Here is a 15,361-nt window from a genome sequence, read left to right as displayed (position 1 = left end):
GTCCTTTCCTTCCATCATGTGGAGCCAGGGATTGAACTCAAGGTTTCAGCAGTCTAGGTAGCAAGCATGTTTACCCACTGAACCATCTTGCCATCCCTCTCCTTTAATCTCTCTCTCTCTCTCTCTCTCTCTCTCTCTCTCTCTCTCGTGTGTGTGTGTGTGTGTGTGTGTGTGTGTGTGTGTGTGTGTACTTAGACATGTGCTGCCTGCAGGTACCCTTAAAGGCCAGAACAAGGTGTCAGACCCGCTGAAGCTAAGTTATGAGGCCACCCAGAGAGAGTATTGGGAGCAGAATTCAGGTCCCCGAGAACTGGTGAGCTATCTTTGCAGTCCCCCCACATATTTTTTTTTAAAGGATTAGCTATTATTCTTTGACAATTTCATACATATATACAATGTCTCTTGAGCATGAGCATCCCTCCTTAGCTTCCCCCTTTGCTACTCCTTCACGTTCATGGCTCTTCTTCATTTTCTTTTTTTGTAACCCACTAAGTCCAATTAGCACTGCCTGCCCTGGCCTCTGAAGGCACCAGGCATGCACATGCACATGCACAGACAAACATGCAGGCAAAACACCCAGACACACAAAATATTGAGACGTAATTTACACACAGCTCTTATGTGTGCAGTTTAATGGGTTTTGTCGTACCACAATATCAATTTTTAAAAATTACATATTTATCATTATTGTGTGTGCATGATGTGTGTCTATGAGTGTGGGCACTTGTGCATGCCACAATGCTTGTGTGGAGATCAGAGGACAGCTTTCTGGAGTCGGTTCTCTCCTTCCCAGTGTGGGTCCGACTCAGTTGCCAGGCTTATCCACAAGCATCCTTGCCTTCTGAGCCGTTTCACCAGTCCCGGCGATATCAGGTTTTAAAAACCTGTGGTAAAATACACATGACATAATGTTTCCCATTTAGCCATCTTAAGGCATGCAACTCATAGATTTTATTCCCAGTGTTGCACATCTGTCACCAATGTATAGTTCCCTAATTTTCATAGAAGCTGTGCAATTCAGGGCTGGAGATACGGCTCAGTGATTAAGAGTACATACTGTTCTTGCATAGGACCTGAGTTTGGTTCCTGGCACACATGTTGAGCAATTCAAAACTACTTGTAACTCTAGCTCCAAAGGGAACTGATGCCTCTGACTTCTATGGGTGTACACACACACACACACACACACACACACACACACACACACACACGAACACATTTTATGTTTTGAATTCTCTCAAAATTGTTGAGGATTGGCTTTCCACTTCTGTTTATTCCTTCTCTTTTCTCTCTTTTCGTGGAAAAATACCAAAAGAAGAATTTGAATCATCATTCTAGTCTGGATTCTACTTTGCATGGTCTGATTTAGTGTGTTCCTCACTTGCTTTAGGATTTCTTCCTTCCTTCCTCTCTCCCTTCTTCCCTTCTTCCCTCCCTCCCTCCCTCCCTCCCTTCCTTCTTTCCTCTCCCCCCCCTCTCTATTTTTTATTTTTTGTAAATTGCTAGTTAAAGTAAAAGGTAACAAAAGCACTACTAAGCACTAAGCAAGAAACAGCTCAGCAGTTTGGAGGGCTTGCTGCTCTTGCAGAGGACCTGGGTTCATTCCCAGCACCCATGTGGGGGTTCACAACCACCTGTGACTTATCACTCTCAGGGAATCTGACGCCCTCTTCTGATCTTTGTGGACATGCACAGAGTACACTCATAAACACTTATGCGCATAAAATAAAATAAATAAATCAAAAGAAAATTTTAAGTAATGAGAACACTTTGAAAGTCTATCAGAATAATGAAGGAGAGGAGTAATCTTTATGTAACACCAGATTGAGGAAGCTCAGGGACCTCAAGGGTGATGTCTGAAGAGAAAAAGCCTGTCAGAAACCAAGTCTTAGGGCTTTTATTGCTGTGAAGGGACACCATGACATGGTTTAATCCATTATATTAAAGGAGGAAAGCATGGCGCATACAGGCAAACATGGTGCTGGAGAAGTTGCTGAGAATTCCACATCTGGATCCTCAGGCAGCAGGAAGAGAGAGTGACGCTGGACCTGATTTGAGCATCTGAAACCTCAAAGCCCATCCCCAGTGACACACTTCCTCCAACAAGGCCACACCTCCAGCAAGTGACACTCCCTTCGTGTGTATGGGGCCATTTTCATTCAGACCACATAGAGGGTCGCAAGATGGCTGAACAGCCTGGAGAACTAGAAAGGCTAAGCAGAAAGAATGAAGCCCACTCCAGCACTCCAGCAGGGGAGAGGAAGCCACAGACACTTCCACCACATAGGCCAGGAGCATTGGTCTAGAGAATGGCAGCTAATCCCAGTCATGGGACAAACCCATAGTTTTCATAAGCCTTAAATTCAGTTGTAGGATTTAGTATGGCAGTGATGCCTATGGAATAGTTTGGCATTGGGGAAGTCCACTTGAGCACTCTCCATACTTTTGAGGGCTATGCTCAAGCACATCTTGAGAGGGGATGTATTGCTTGAGATCGCTGTCTGGTGGGCCTCTTTGGTGTGCAGGAGGCAGTCATGGGTCAAGGAGGGCTGGACACAGAAATGTTCTCCTGTGCTGACAGCAGCCCCACCTTCTTTGACTGAGGACAGGGTAACTGAAGAGATTGCCAATCCTGAGCCAGAGATCAACAAGCTTCTCCAACGCCATGCCTTCCTCTTTGCCAAGTGGATTTCCATTTGCCGGACTGAGAAGCCTGGATCTCAGGTTCAGTGGATGTCTTCTGCAACCTCCTCCATCCTCCAGAATGTGTAGTTTTGAGCAGAACTAGAAATCACAGATCTCAGTGCTCTCGAAGGTTCCCAGAAACCTCCACACTCCCCAGACATTAGTCATTAGCCACCCCAAGATACACAAACTGAGTGGCCTCAGGAGAGTGAGCAAAGACACCTAAATGACTGTGGCCCTGTGAAGCAACTGGCTGTGAGCCACCCCAGTTTGAACAACAGGAAGTGCAAGAGCCTCAGCTTCAGTTGACGTCATCTTCCACTTCAGTTGACGTCATCTTCCACCTGACCACAGAATATTCTGGAGAACTCAGGAAGAGCCTGCTCTAAGACACTGTCTTTCCCCCTTTGCTCCTATATTTTTCCTTTTTGCTCCTTTTCTTAATTTCTTTTAAAAATTTGCTCTTAATTATGAGCGTGCATATATGCGTGTGTGTGTGTGTGTGTGTGTGTGTGTGTGTGTGTGTGTGTGTGTGTAAGTCAGACTGAAGTTTCTTCTGCAATTTTTGTTTGGAAAAGAGTAGTTCTCATCTAAAGGCACTGTTACTTCAGTGTGCCGCTCTCCTGGTTCTTTCTACTGAAGTCTGTTAGTGTTTCACTTGTTAGTGTTTTCCTTTGTTTGTTCCCCCTGATTTTTATGTTCAGTTACTTCTTAGGTTTGCTCTCTATGTAGTGCTTTTAGTCTACTTAGCAGAACAGGAGGAGCTTCCTTGACTCCATCTTTCTGGAAGCAGGTTCTGAGTGCGTTTGAACGTGGCTTCACTTCTGGCAGCTGTCCTTCGCGGTTGGTTTATTGCTGTTGTCCTTGACTTTCCCTTTCTTCTCCGCATGTGCTTGGTCACAGCAGGTGTCTGTGTGATCTGGTCATTGTTCTCTGTGGTTCTGTGATGTGTATTCTTTGCCGCTGATTTCAGCAGGTGCAGGTTTTCATGTACAACAGCTTTCTTTCAAGAGAGGTTGTAGACGTCACACACAGTAAATGCTAGACAATGTATTTTCATATTTCTCTTGAAGCATTTGCTGTGTTTTGTTCATGTATATGTGGAAAGTTTATTTCTGCAGGTTACAAACTCTATAATCTGAGTCTGATGGACCGAATTGTGCTCTGACCCAAATGTCACATTGGATTACATCCTGTAAGGAGGTAAGTAAGGTTGGGGGTTTCTCTTCTTTCCCATTTATGTGAGGACTCAGTGTCAAAGTAGCCATCAGCAAGCCAGGAAAACAGCCCTCACCAGAACCTGACCATGCTGGCTCCCTGAGTTCCCACTTTTACCTTTTACAACTGTGATAAAATAAATGCTTATTTATTTTATCTAAGCCACCCCGTTAAAATAGTTGTTTGTTACAGCATCCTAAACTAATATATGTTATTATTATTTAGATTTAAACTTCTGATAAATAACATCTTAGTTAGGGTTTCTATTCCTGTGAAGAGGCACCATGACAACAGCAACTCTTATAAGGGAAAATATTTAATTGGGGCTGGCTTACAGTTTCAGAGGTTCAGTCCATTATCATCATGGTGGGACATGGTGGTGTGCATGCAGACATGGTGTTGGAGAGGTGTCTGAGAGTGCTACATTTTGTGCAGACAATAGGAAGTGGTCTGAGACACTGGGTGTGGCTTGAGCATAAATGAGACCTCAAAGCCCACCCCTACAGTGACAGACTTCCTCCAACAAGGCCACACCCACTCCAACAAAGCCACACCTCTTAATAGTGCCATTCCCTGAGATTATGGCCACCAATTACATTCAAACTACCACAAATAGTTTATAAATAATTTTCTGAAGAGATTTGTTTAGAACAGTGTCCAACTATGCAGTCCAGATTGACCTTGAACTCATGATCCTCTTACCTCAGCCTTTCGAGGACCAAGATTGCAGGTGTGTGTTGCCCCACTCAACTTTTCTCAAATAATTTAAGTGAGAATTTTAGTCACATGTGGTGGTTTCCCCCTGTGATGTCAGCATTCAGGAAGGCTGAGGTAGAAGTATCATGATTTAGAGGCCAGCCTGGGCTACCACAGTGAGTTTCAGGCTATCATGGGGCTATGTAGCAAGACTCTGTCTCAACAAACTTAAGGGAAAAGAAAGAAGGAGGGAGAGAGGAAAGGTAGGCTGGCTTCATCTAGCTAGGCAGTATTGTGTCTGTTCTCTTCATTTGTGTAGGCATAGCTTTCTATCTGGTATGACTTTCCTCAGGGCAGAAGGATATCATTTAACTTTTAGTTTGTGACAGGGTCTCAGTATGTGCTGTCCCAGCTTCCAGGTGGTGGAATCTCAGGTGTGAGCGCCCGTGACCACCTCATCTAGCATGTTATGGGGCCAGCCTTTTGCTATTTTTTGCTTGAAAGGGTCCTTACATTTCCTTTGTTCTTGGAAGCTCCTCTTAAAGATTATTGTTTGTGCTTGTGTGTGCCTCCCGCGCACACGTCCTGACCTCTGGAGGCAGAGGATAACTTTCGGGACTCCTTCGTCTCTTTGCACTGTGTGACCCTGGAATCTAACTCAGGTCGTCAAGTCTGCATGAGCAGCACCTTTACCCACCACGTCATCTTGTCGGCCCTCGAAACAAGGCTTTGTAGATAGATAGTTCTTGCTTTTCAGGAAGTAGGTGGTGCTGTTTCTCATGGAGATGTGCCGCCATTCCTGTTACTCTGTTAATGTGGGGCAAGGGTGCCTGCACCTGTTACAATGTTTGCTTTTTGAGGTAAGCTTTTAAGATCTGTTATTGCTGGGGGTGTGGTGCTCACACCTTTGATCCTCAGCAGGCCCAAGTCCTAAGTCATTCTCCTGTTAATTCCAGGAAATGCTCTTCCTCTGTATATATTTCATATGCTGCTTCTCAGAACCATGGATATTACATAGTTGTTAGTCCTCCAGGTGGTTCCTCTCTCCGCTCTTCCTTCCTTCCTTCCTTCCTTCCTTCCTTCCTTCCTTCCTTCTTTCTTTCTTTCTTTCTTTCTTTCAGACAGGGTTTCTTTGTGTAGTCCTGGCTGGCCTTGAACTCAGAGATCCACCTGCCTCTGCCTCCCTAGTGCTGAGATTAAAGGTGTGCACCACCACCGCCCTGCCTCAGTAGGTTTTCAGTGTGAAACCATCAAGTTAAGTGTTTCTTCACAGAAACAGAACAGTAACTAAGACAACTTCTGATTTCAACATCTCTAAATTAAGAATTGGTTTGTAGGAACTGAAGATATGGCTGAGTTGGTAGAGTGTTTTCCTCGCATCTATAAAGCCTTAGGTTCAATCCTTAGCACCGTTTAAACTGGTGTATGCACCTGTAAATCCCAGAACTTCAAAAAAGGAGTCAGGATGGGGCCGGAGATATGTCTTGGTGGTTAAGAGCACTGGCTGCTCTTCAAGAGCACTGGGTTCAATTCCCAGTGCCCACATGGCAGCTCACAGCTGTCTGTAACTCCAGTTCCAGGGGATTTGACACCTTCACACCAATGCATATAAAATACAGTTAGATAAGAAATTTATTTTTAAGAAAAGGACTGAGGAGGAGTGTGTGTAGAAAGATGGTGTCTTAGCCCCTGTCCTGCTACTGTGCAGAGACACATGACCAAGGCAGCTCTTAGAAAGAGAGCATTTGATTGGGGCTGGCTTACAGTTTCAGAGCTGTAGTCCATTATCACCGTGGTGGGGAGCATGGTGGCAGATAAGTGTGGTACCAGAGGAGTAGTTAAGAGCTACACAGCTTGATGCATAGGCCAAGAGAGACTCTGGACTTGACATGGGCTTTTGAAAGCTCAAAGCCCACCCCCAGTTATACACTTCCTCCAACAAGACCATACCTCCTAATCCTTCTCAAATAGTGCTAAGCATTCAGTTATATGAGCCTATTGGGGTCATTTTTATTGAAACCACCAGATATGGCGCAGCTGGGTAAGAGCACTGTCTGCTCTTCCAGAGGACCTGGGTTTGATTCCCTACATGGCAGTTTACAACAGTCGTTAACTTCTCTGTGCCCTGCAAGCACGAGGCAGCAACTGCTAATAGACACAGACTTACATGTATACAAAAGACCCAGACACATAAATTTAAAAAACAAGTGGAGGTAGGAGGGTCAGAAGTTCAAGGTTACCATAAGCTGCATGTTGAGTTCAAAGCCAGCCTGGCATACATGAAATCCTGTCTAAAACACAATAATTTGTGTTATTTTATGTTTCATTTTCATGTGTGTTTGTACACATTAATGTGTGACAGGCTTTTTTTGGCAAGACTCAACACACACACCAGCTCGCCAAAGGGACCCATAAAAGACAAAGGTAAAAACTGCATCGAAGTCCAACTCTGTGAAGTAATGAAGTTGTTGTTGTTTCGGGGACTAACAGGAGTGTGGGTGAAAGGTGACAGAAACAGGAAGACTCAAAGGCAGCCATGCATCACTGAAAATCCCATTCCATCATGCATGCCGGCTCACGAAAGCTGCAATGGGGCTCTCTGCACAACCTGCATGCAGCCCAATAGTCCAAGTAGTCTCCTCTCTGTGCCTTGCCTGGTCACCTTCCCCAGGAGTTATTTACTCCTATAAAGCTAGGGAGGGGCCTTTGAGAATCCTCCAAGTTTCCACTGTCCCAGACCTGTGACTTCCCTCCTGGGTCTTATGAGTCTCCTTTTCTCTCCTGGAGGGAAAGTTTCAACCCAAGGAAACTGTTATACAATAACATGCACACCACAGCACACACGTGTGGAGGCCTGGAGTTCATTTGGTGATTCATTTTGCTTGTTCTTCTACCATATTCACTGACACAGGACCTCTAAACCAGGCCAGAGCTCCTTGCTCGTCTTACTAGCCAGATTGCCCTGAGGAGGATCTCACCTTTAAAGGCTGGAATTGCAGGTGGGCTGCCACCTACCCAGCATATATATGGGTTGTCCTCATGCTTGTCATCTCTCTAGCCCTAATCTGTGTTATTTTAAGCCACTGAGTTTGTGGAATTGTCACAGAGACTATCATAGAAAACCAGCACTTTCCACTGAAAGTGTTCATACTCTTTGCAAACCTGGTAACTTAATTGACACCTCTGTTTTGTTTTGAGTTTGGAAAGGTCACAGGGTCACTCATTGTGGCAAGAGCAGCTGCATGCTCTAAGAGGAGCCTGTGCAGACATGCTGTTTTTATTTATTTATTTGCTTGTTTATAGACAGTGTCTCATTATGTAGCTCTAGCTGGCCTTGAACTCAGAGAGTCTCTTGCCTCTGCTTCCTGAGTGCTGCCATTATGGGCAAGCACCACCATGCCCAGCTCAGACATGCTCTCCGAATAGCATCCCTCTTTCCATGCCCCATTTCTCTGTTTTCTAATCATCCTGCTCAGTCCCTAACCCAAGGACTAACAGGCCCTAATTCAGGCACTATCCCTCAGTTCATAGTCAGAAAACTTTTTCCAGGCTGGGAGCAGTAGCCATGGGGAAGCTCATCTGCTTTTTAATCAGTGAAGGACACCCTGCTCTTCATTACCTGATAACTGACTAGCTAATATATTTTGTGTGCTATTTTATTTCTTCATATTTATATTTTAGGCAGGTGTGTGTGTATGTATATAGACACACATGTATGTGAATGGATGGGAATGGAGGTGTATGTGTGCATGTAGAGGTCAGAGGTTGATGTCAGAGGTCTTCCTTTGCTCTCCACATTATATACTGAGGCAGGTTTTCTCACTTGAACCCACAGCTGACCAATTTGGCTAGTCTAGCTCACTAGCTTGCCCTGGGAGTTTTGTTTGCTTTCCTTGGGCTGTGTTATAGGCAGGCTACACATTGCATGGCATTTTTGGGGTGCAGGGGGACCTGAATTCTGGTGCTCATGCTTATACTTCCAGAGCTTTACCACTCTCATTTCCTCAGCTTTGTCTGGTATCATGTGGGTGCATCATGTGGGTGGGGGATTCAGTGTTGTATCATGGCCAGAAGGGAAAGGATTCAATATAAGATTAACTTGTTGAATCAAAATCTTAAATATATTTCAGATGCTTTCTAGGTATTAACTAATTCCTTTCCAAACACTTTTGGAGCATCTACTAAACAAACACTATTGTATTAATTAATGCAAGTTCTATATGGGCTTTTTTTTTTTTTTTTTTGGATCTCTATGAGTTAGAGGCCAGCCTGGTCTACAGAGCAAGATCCAGGCAGGCACCAAAACTACACAGAGAAACCCTGTCTCTAAAAAAACAAACAAAACAAAACAAATCTGAATGTTCTGTTGTTGGTTTCTGGACAGAGATGAGTCTGAAGGTTCAATTTCTCCAGTTGGTGCTGGTTGATGGCCACAGTTAGAGGCCTGTGTGAACAATGGGCATGCTGAGCTGCAAGCCTTTAGTTGGGAGAAAGATGTGGGTGCTCAGGGCCCCCAGTGTCAGAATCATCTCCAGGCCAACAGATTTTGGCAGGACTATCAACATGTCTGTACTGGATACCTTTGTCAATGTAAGATCTGAGAGTAGGGAACCTCAATAGAGAAAATGCTTCATAACTGATGGTGGAGCATTCAGCCCATTGTGGGTAGGGACACCCATGAGCAGGTAGTCCTGGGTGCTATAAGAAAGCAGGCTGAGCAAGTCATGATTGGCAATCCAGTAAGCAGCACCCTCCATGGCTTGCAGCAGCTCCTGCCTCCAGGTTCCTGTCCTGTTTGAGTTCTTGTCCTGACTTCCTTCACTGATAGCTATGATGTGGAAGTGTAGCTGAATAAACCCATTTCTCTCCAATTTGCTTTTGGTCATGGCGTTCTATCATTAGCAACAGTAACCCTAAGACAACGTCCCAGGAAGAGCTCTCCTGAGAACGAGCACAAGGGCAAGAGCGTCAGTTGGTGGTGAGATGCAGACCATGTAATTTGGGAGGATAGCTAACTACATTCAGTAGTAGAATGTGATCGTACACAAAAAGACCTCAGCGCATCAATTGTGGGACTGACTGACAAGAGCTCAATTTCCTTTTGATATGGTGTTTGGAATATCTACTGAGCAAATCCATGTTTACCGAAGTGGTGTTTGTCCATTCTAGATGAAGTTATTATGGGCTATAATTGGACCATCTTTACAGAGTGGCACTGGAAAAACTTTTACAATGAAAAATGAAAGGTCACCTGGGAGGAAGATCCTTTGGTTGGTATAATTTCACAAACTCATTTAAGTTTTGAGAACCTCACTGATAATGGTAATGAACTTTCAGCCAGTGTCTCTATTGGATATCTAGAATGAAGAACTTTTGATATTCTCTGACCATCTTCTTCTGAGAGACTGCTTTGTTTGATGATCCTGTAACGAGAGCAGAGTGATAATCAAAGGTTTAAAGGAAATTCCAGAGCACAACCAAGGTGAAGTCTACCGAACTTTGGAGAACAGCAAAAGGACAACTGGAGCAACCTTGGTGAATGTTCCCTCTAGTTTTTCTATTATAATACACATGAAAAGATGTGACAATTGGTGGAGAGAAGCGTGTTAAAATTGGAAATCTGCATTTGGTTAATCTTGCAGGAAATGAAAATTTGGCCATCTTGGAGCTGTTGACAAGAACATCCAGGATGCAGGAAATATCCTTCAGTCCCTGTTGACTTTGGGAAGAGATATTACTGCTCTTGTGAAAATAATACCTCATGTTCTTTATTGAGAGTCTAAACTAATTAGAATCTTGCAAAGTTCTTTGGGGGGGGGGGTGTATGAGAACATCTACAATTGTAACACGTTTCCATGCATCTCTCATTTTTTGAGGAACCCGAGTACATTAGAATATGCTGTGGTGGGTATTGTGTTCCCTGAAATATTGTGTGTTCCCTGAAATAAACATATCTGGGGTCAGAGAACAGACAGCCACTAGAACAAAGCCAAAAATGGTGGCTAGAAAATGGGAAGAGTAAGCCATAACAGAAGTTGGGCGGTGGTGGTGCACACCTTTAATCCCAGCACTTGAGAGGCTGAGCTAGCCGGATCTCTGAGTTCAAAGCCACTTTAGAAACAGCTAAACTTGGTGACCCACGCCTTTATTCCCAGAAACCCAACCTTTAATCCCAGGGAGTGGGGTCAGAAAGAGAAAGGTATATAAGGCGTGAGGACCAGGAACTAAAGTTGTAAAACCTGTAGTTAGTTAAGCATTTGGTTGGTTAAGCGTTGGTTAAGGCTTTGGAGCAGCACAGTTCAGCTGAGATTCATGTGGAGGAGGACTCAGAAGCTTCCAGCCTGAGGAAACAGGATCACCTGAGGAACTAGCAAGGTGAGATAGCCGTGGCTTGTTCTGTGTCTCTGATCTTCCAGCATTCACCCCAATAACTGGCCTCGGGTTTGAGTTTTATTAATAAGAACTTTTAAGTTTCCTACTACAATATGCTCAAAGAACAAACGGAGTAAGCCTGGAGTTGATCAGAAACCTGCCACAGAACCCATTAAAGACTACACAGAAGTGATGGAGTGTGTGATGGGAGCTCTTGATACAGCCCATGAGAAAAATGGAGTGTACCTCTCTGAAGATAATCTTAAGAGTCATGAACAGAAAATTAACTCTTCAGAAAACAAATTGTTGAACTGTTTGGAAAAACTATCAGTGCCGCTGAGGAGGGGCTCAGTAAGGTTAGTTATTTGTGAGTGATAAACATGAACTTAACCAGTGTAAATCTGAGCTGCAAAAAGTCATAGGGACTTGAAACCACTCAGAAACATTTACAAGAAATAGACTTAGAACTTATTAGAGAGGAATATGTCTCTTTAACACTGGAAATAATGTAGGCAAAATTTCAAGTCACCTGCAAGAAAATATGGCAGCTAGTATGTCTCAGATTTCTAATGTGCTTTGAGAAATCATTAGCTGCACAAAGTAAGACTGTTGTTCTGCAGAAATCGATTGCTGAGCTTGTGACTCACTGTCCTGGTTCCTTCAAGGCTGTCTCACCCCCTGGTGTGGTGTTCAGACTGAAAACCAATAAACAACTGCAACACAGTTTCAGGACTTTATTGGCAATGGTTGAAAAAACAGATTTAAAAAAGAAAAAGAAAAGTTTTCTCAGTATATTGTATAATAATCTACATGGACTCTAAGAAAATATAGTTTCTTCCTTGGTTCAATCACAGAAGCTTTGTGGAAACTTAAATGAAGACTTGAAGACAGCATGGAAACCCATTCACAGGAAATTTGCCAGGTAATCAATAGTTGGATGGAGAGATTCTGTGCTTTGGAGGCAAAGTGTGAAAATGGCCAGAAACCACTTAATAGTACTTAAGAAGACACAAGAGTGGAAGTCAACAGATGTAATCAATAACACAGTAAAAACTTATTGAGGCTTAGCAGTTAAGAACACTGCTCCTTCCAGAGGACCTGGGTTTGATTCCCAGCACCTACCTGGAGGCTCACACCAGTCTGTAACTCCAGTTCCTAAGGGGTCCAATGCTCTCTTCTGACCCCTCCCCCCATGGCATAGTACACACATGGTACACATAAATAGAATTTAAAAAGTTATTGCTAGGCCAGGTGTGGCGGTGCATGTCTCAGCAGAGGCAGGAAGGAATGGTAAAGTCTAGAGCTTAATGAAACTATAAAACCTCGTTTGAATAACCTTAATTGCTTATTGCTGAAACTAGATATCCCAACAGGTTTGACACCAGAGAGAAGTTATTTATATCTATCAACACTGGTGAGAACTGAACCATGGAAACAGCTCCTTGATCAGCTGCAAAAGAAACAGCCCAAGCCGTCAATGATACTAAATTGGAAAACGACAGAGACCAGTCAAGACACGGATGAAGAAAAGGGAGTTTCTGGAGCCACATACTAAAGAACCTTTACTTCAAGAGCCATTTGTATGTACCAGTGTGGATTGCTCAAGTGGCTGTATTCTATTTTTGCAGCACAAAACCACAGGCGTTAACCCAGCGGCGAAGTCTAAAGAGAAGAAACCTCTCACACAGCACTGTCTAAAAGAGCAGACTGTACTACAAGCCTGCAGTAAACTTACACGTCAAGATTATTTTTTATTTATTTTTGGTTTTTCAAGACAGGGTTTCTCTGTTTAACAGCTCTGACTATCCTGAGGCTCATTTTATAGACCAGGCTGGCTTCATCTATTAATTCAGAGATCTGCCTGCCTCTGCTGGGATTAAAGAGGTGAGCCACCACCACCTGGCTTATTTTATTTTTATGTGCATATTTGTCCTTGTGAGGGTGTTGGATCCCCTGAAACTGGAGTTACAGACCAGTTGTGAGCTGTCATGTAGGTTCTGGGAACTGAATGCAGGTCCTCCAGAAGCCAGTGCCCTTCTTAACCACTGAGCCATCTCCTCTGTCCATCCCCCATTTTTTTTTTTTTTTTTTTTTAAAGAAAAATGAAAGTCAGGTGGTGATGCCTTTAATTCCAGCACTTGGGAGGTAGAGGAGGGTAGTTCTCTGAGTTTGAGGCCAGTTTGGCCTACAGAGCTAGTTCCAGGACAGCCAAGGCTATGCAAAGAAATCATCTTGAAAAACCAACAAAATCTGACATGCCATAATTTGAGGCTGTGTACAGATTGAAATGGGATAGGCTATATCAAGCAACACAGTTAATGTATTAAAGTTAAATGTGCTTTTTTTTTTTTGTCATCACTGTAGTCCAAGTGTGTAGGGAGTTCGGTTTTATTTGGGAGTATACTGAGTACATGTGTTTCTAGCTTTTATATAAAGTAGCCCTTCTAGAACAAGTGAGAAATATTTTTCTTGTATGCTATTAAATACCAAATATATGGAAAATGTGTTGTCCTAAGCTTGGGCTGGCATAGGGAAATGTTGCCACACTTAGCCCTGAAAAGGGCATCTCCTCTGCTGTTTTGCTCTGCGTTCATACATATATACATTTTAAGCCTCTAGAGATTTTGCCTGTTTTGCCTTCTCAGCTCACTTCTCCCCTTTCATCTGTTACCATGCCATTTGTAGAGAGCTACAGGTTTGCTTATTATGAAAATCCAGGGTTTTACCTAGCAATCTTAAGCATGTTTTAGTGGTTACTGCTACAATCATTGTAATAAACTTGACCCTGGAAGCGTACATGTGTACACACACACACACACACACACACACACACACACACACACACGGCTTAATAAGCATGGACTTGATGGATTGAGCCATTGAACTATTTGCCACAGCAGTTTTTAGTCTCCTAAGTGATGGAAATGGCATGCAGTGTTTTCACACCAAGAGATGCATATGCATCTTTATTGAGAGCCTTTGAAATAAAAGCAGACTTTTAGTGTAATTTGTGGTGTTAAATTCAAAACAGGAAAAAAGTCAAGTGGATCAAATTACAACAGGATAGTTCTTTTAGACATCTGCTTTTGTGGCAAATCAATTTATAATCAAGGGCTTGTTTTTTTGTTTTTTAAGATTTATTTATTTGCTATGTATACAGCATGTTTGACTGCAGGCCAGAAGAGGGCACCAGATCTCATTACAGATGATTGTGAGCCACCATGTGGTTGCTGGGAATTGAACTCAGGACCTCTGGAAGAGCAGCCAAGTGTTCTTAACCTCTGAGCCATCTCTCTCCCTTCTTCTCCCCCCTACCCCCATTTCTTAACCCAGTATCTTAGACTGCTTGATCAAGCTACCACTGAAATTCTCACCATTTGAATCCTGGTGCTTTGACTAATCTTTGTAAGAAATTTGTTTATATTGTACTTTTTGTTGCCTATGACCTGAGGGTCCAAACTGACAGTGTAATATAGTCTTAAGAGTATCTGGAAAAACAGTTAAGCACCTTTAACCCATGAGCCATCTCTCTAGCCCCTTGAAGGTTTATTTATTTATTTTTTGAGACAGAGTCCTACTATGTAGATCAGGTTAACCTTGAGCTCACAGATCTGCTTGTCTCTGCCTCTGGAGCCTTAAGATTAAAGGTATGAACCATCATGCTTGCCTGAAGGTAATTTGGGGGGGGGGGTTGAATACAAATGGCCCCCATAGTCCTATGGGGAGTGGCACTATTAGAAGATGTGGCTTTGTTGGAGGAAGTGTGTCACTGGAGGGTGGGCTTTGAGGTTTCAGATGTTCAAACCAGGCCTAGTGGCTCTTTGTCTCTTCCTGCTGCCTGAGGATCCAGATGTAGAACTCTCAGCTACTTCTTCAACACCATATGTACCTGCCTGTTGCTATGCTTCCTGCCATGATAATGGACTAAAGCTCTGAACTGTAAGTCAGCCCCAATTAAATGCTTTCTTTTGTAAGAGTTGCCATGGCCACGGTGTCTATTCACAGCAATGAAACCCTAAGACAGGGAGGTTTGGCTTTTTTGAGAGGATTTCTCTGTGTAACAGAGCCCTGGCTGTCCTGGAACTCTGTAGATGAGGCTGGCCTCAAAATCACAGAGATCCATCTTGCTCTGCCTCTCAGTGCTGAGATTAAAGGTGTGTGCCACCATGCCCAGCCTAAGGCTGGCTTTTATACAAAGGACTAAGTGTTGTAATTGTGATGAAACTCTGGGTGTGGATTGCCCTATGTGGTAGATGATGCTCCAGGCCCCACTTCCTAGGGCAGCTCTCCCTACTACACATGCTGAGGACCTTTGGGGGCAGCAATGATGAGCAGGGGCAGGGCAGTTATTCAGTCTCAGTGTCTTAGGGTGGGGCTTTCCCATGCTGTC

The 15,361-nt window shown here is 43.6% G+C and overlaps 1 pseudogene; it reads left to right on the top strand.

Moving 5' to 3' along the window:
* The first annotated feature begins 9,162 nt into the window (after positions 1 to 9,162).
* On the top strand, positions 9,163 to 12,619 carry LOC118584679 (annotated as a pseudogene).
* Positions 12,620 to 15,361: the final 2,742 nt, after the last annotated feature.

This window comes from Onychomys torridus, chromosome 5, assembly GCF_903995425.1.
Source record: "Onychomys torridus chromosome 5, mOncTor1.1, whole genome shotgun sequence".
In the NCBI taxonomy this organism is placed as follows: Eukaryota; Metazoa; Chordata; class Mammalia; order Rodentia; family Cricetidae; genus Onychomys; species Onychomys torridus.
This window is presented reverse-complemented; position numbering and strand designations above follow the sequence as displayed.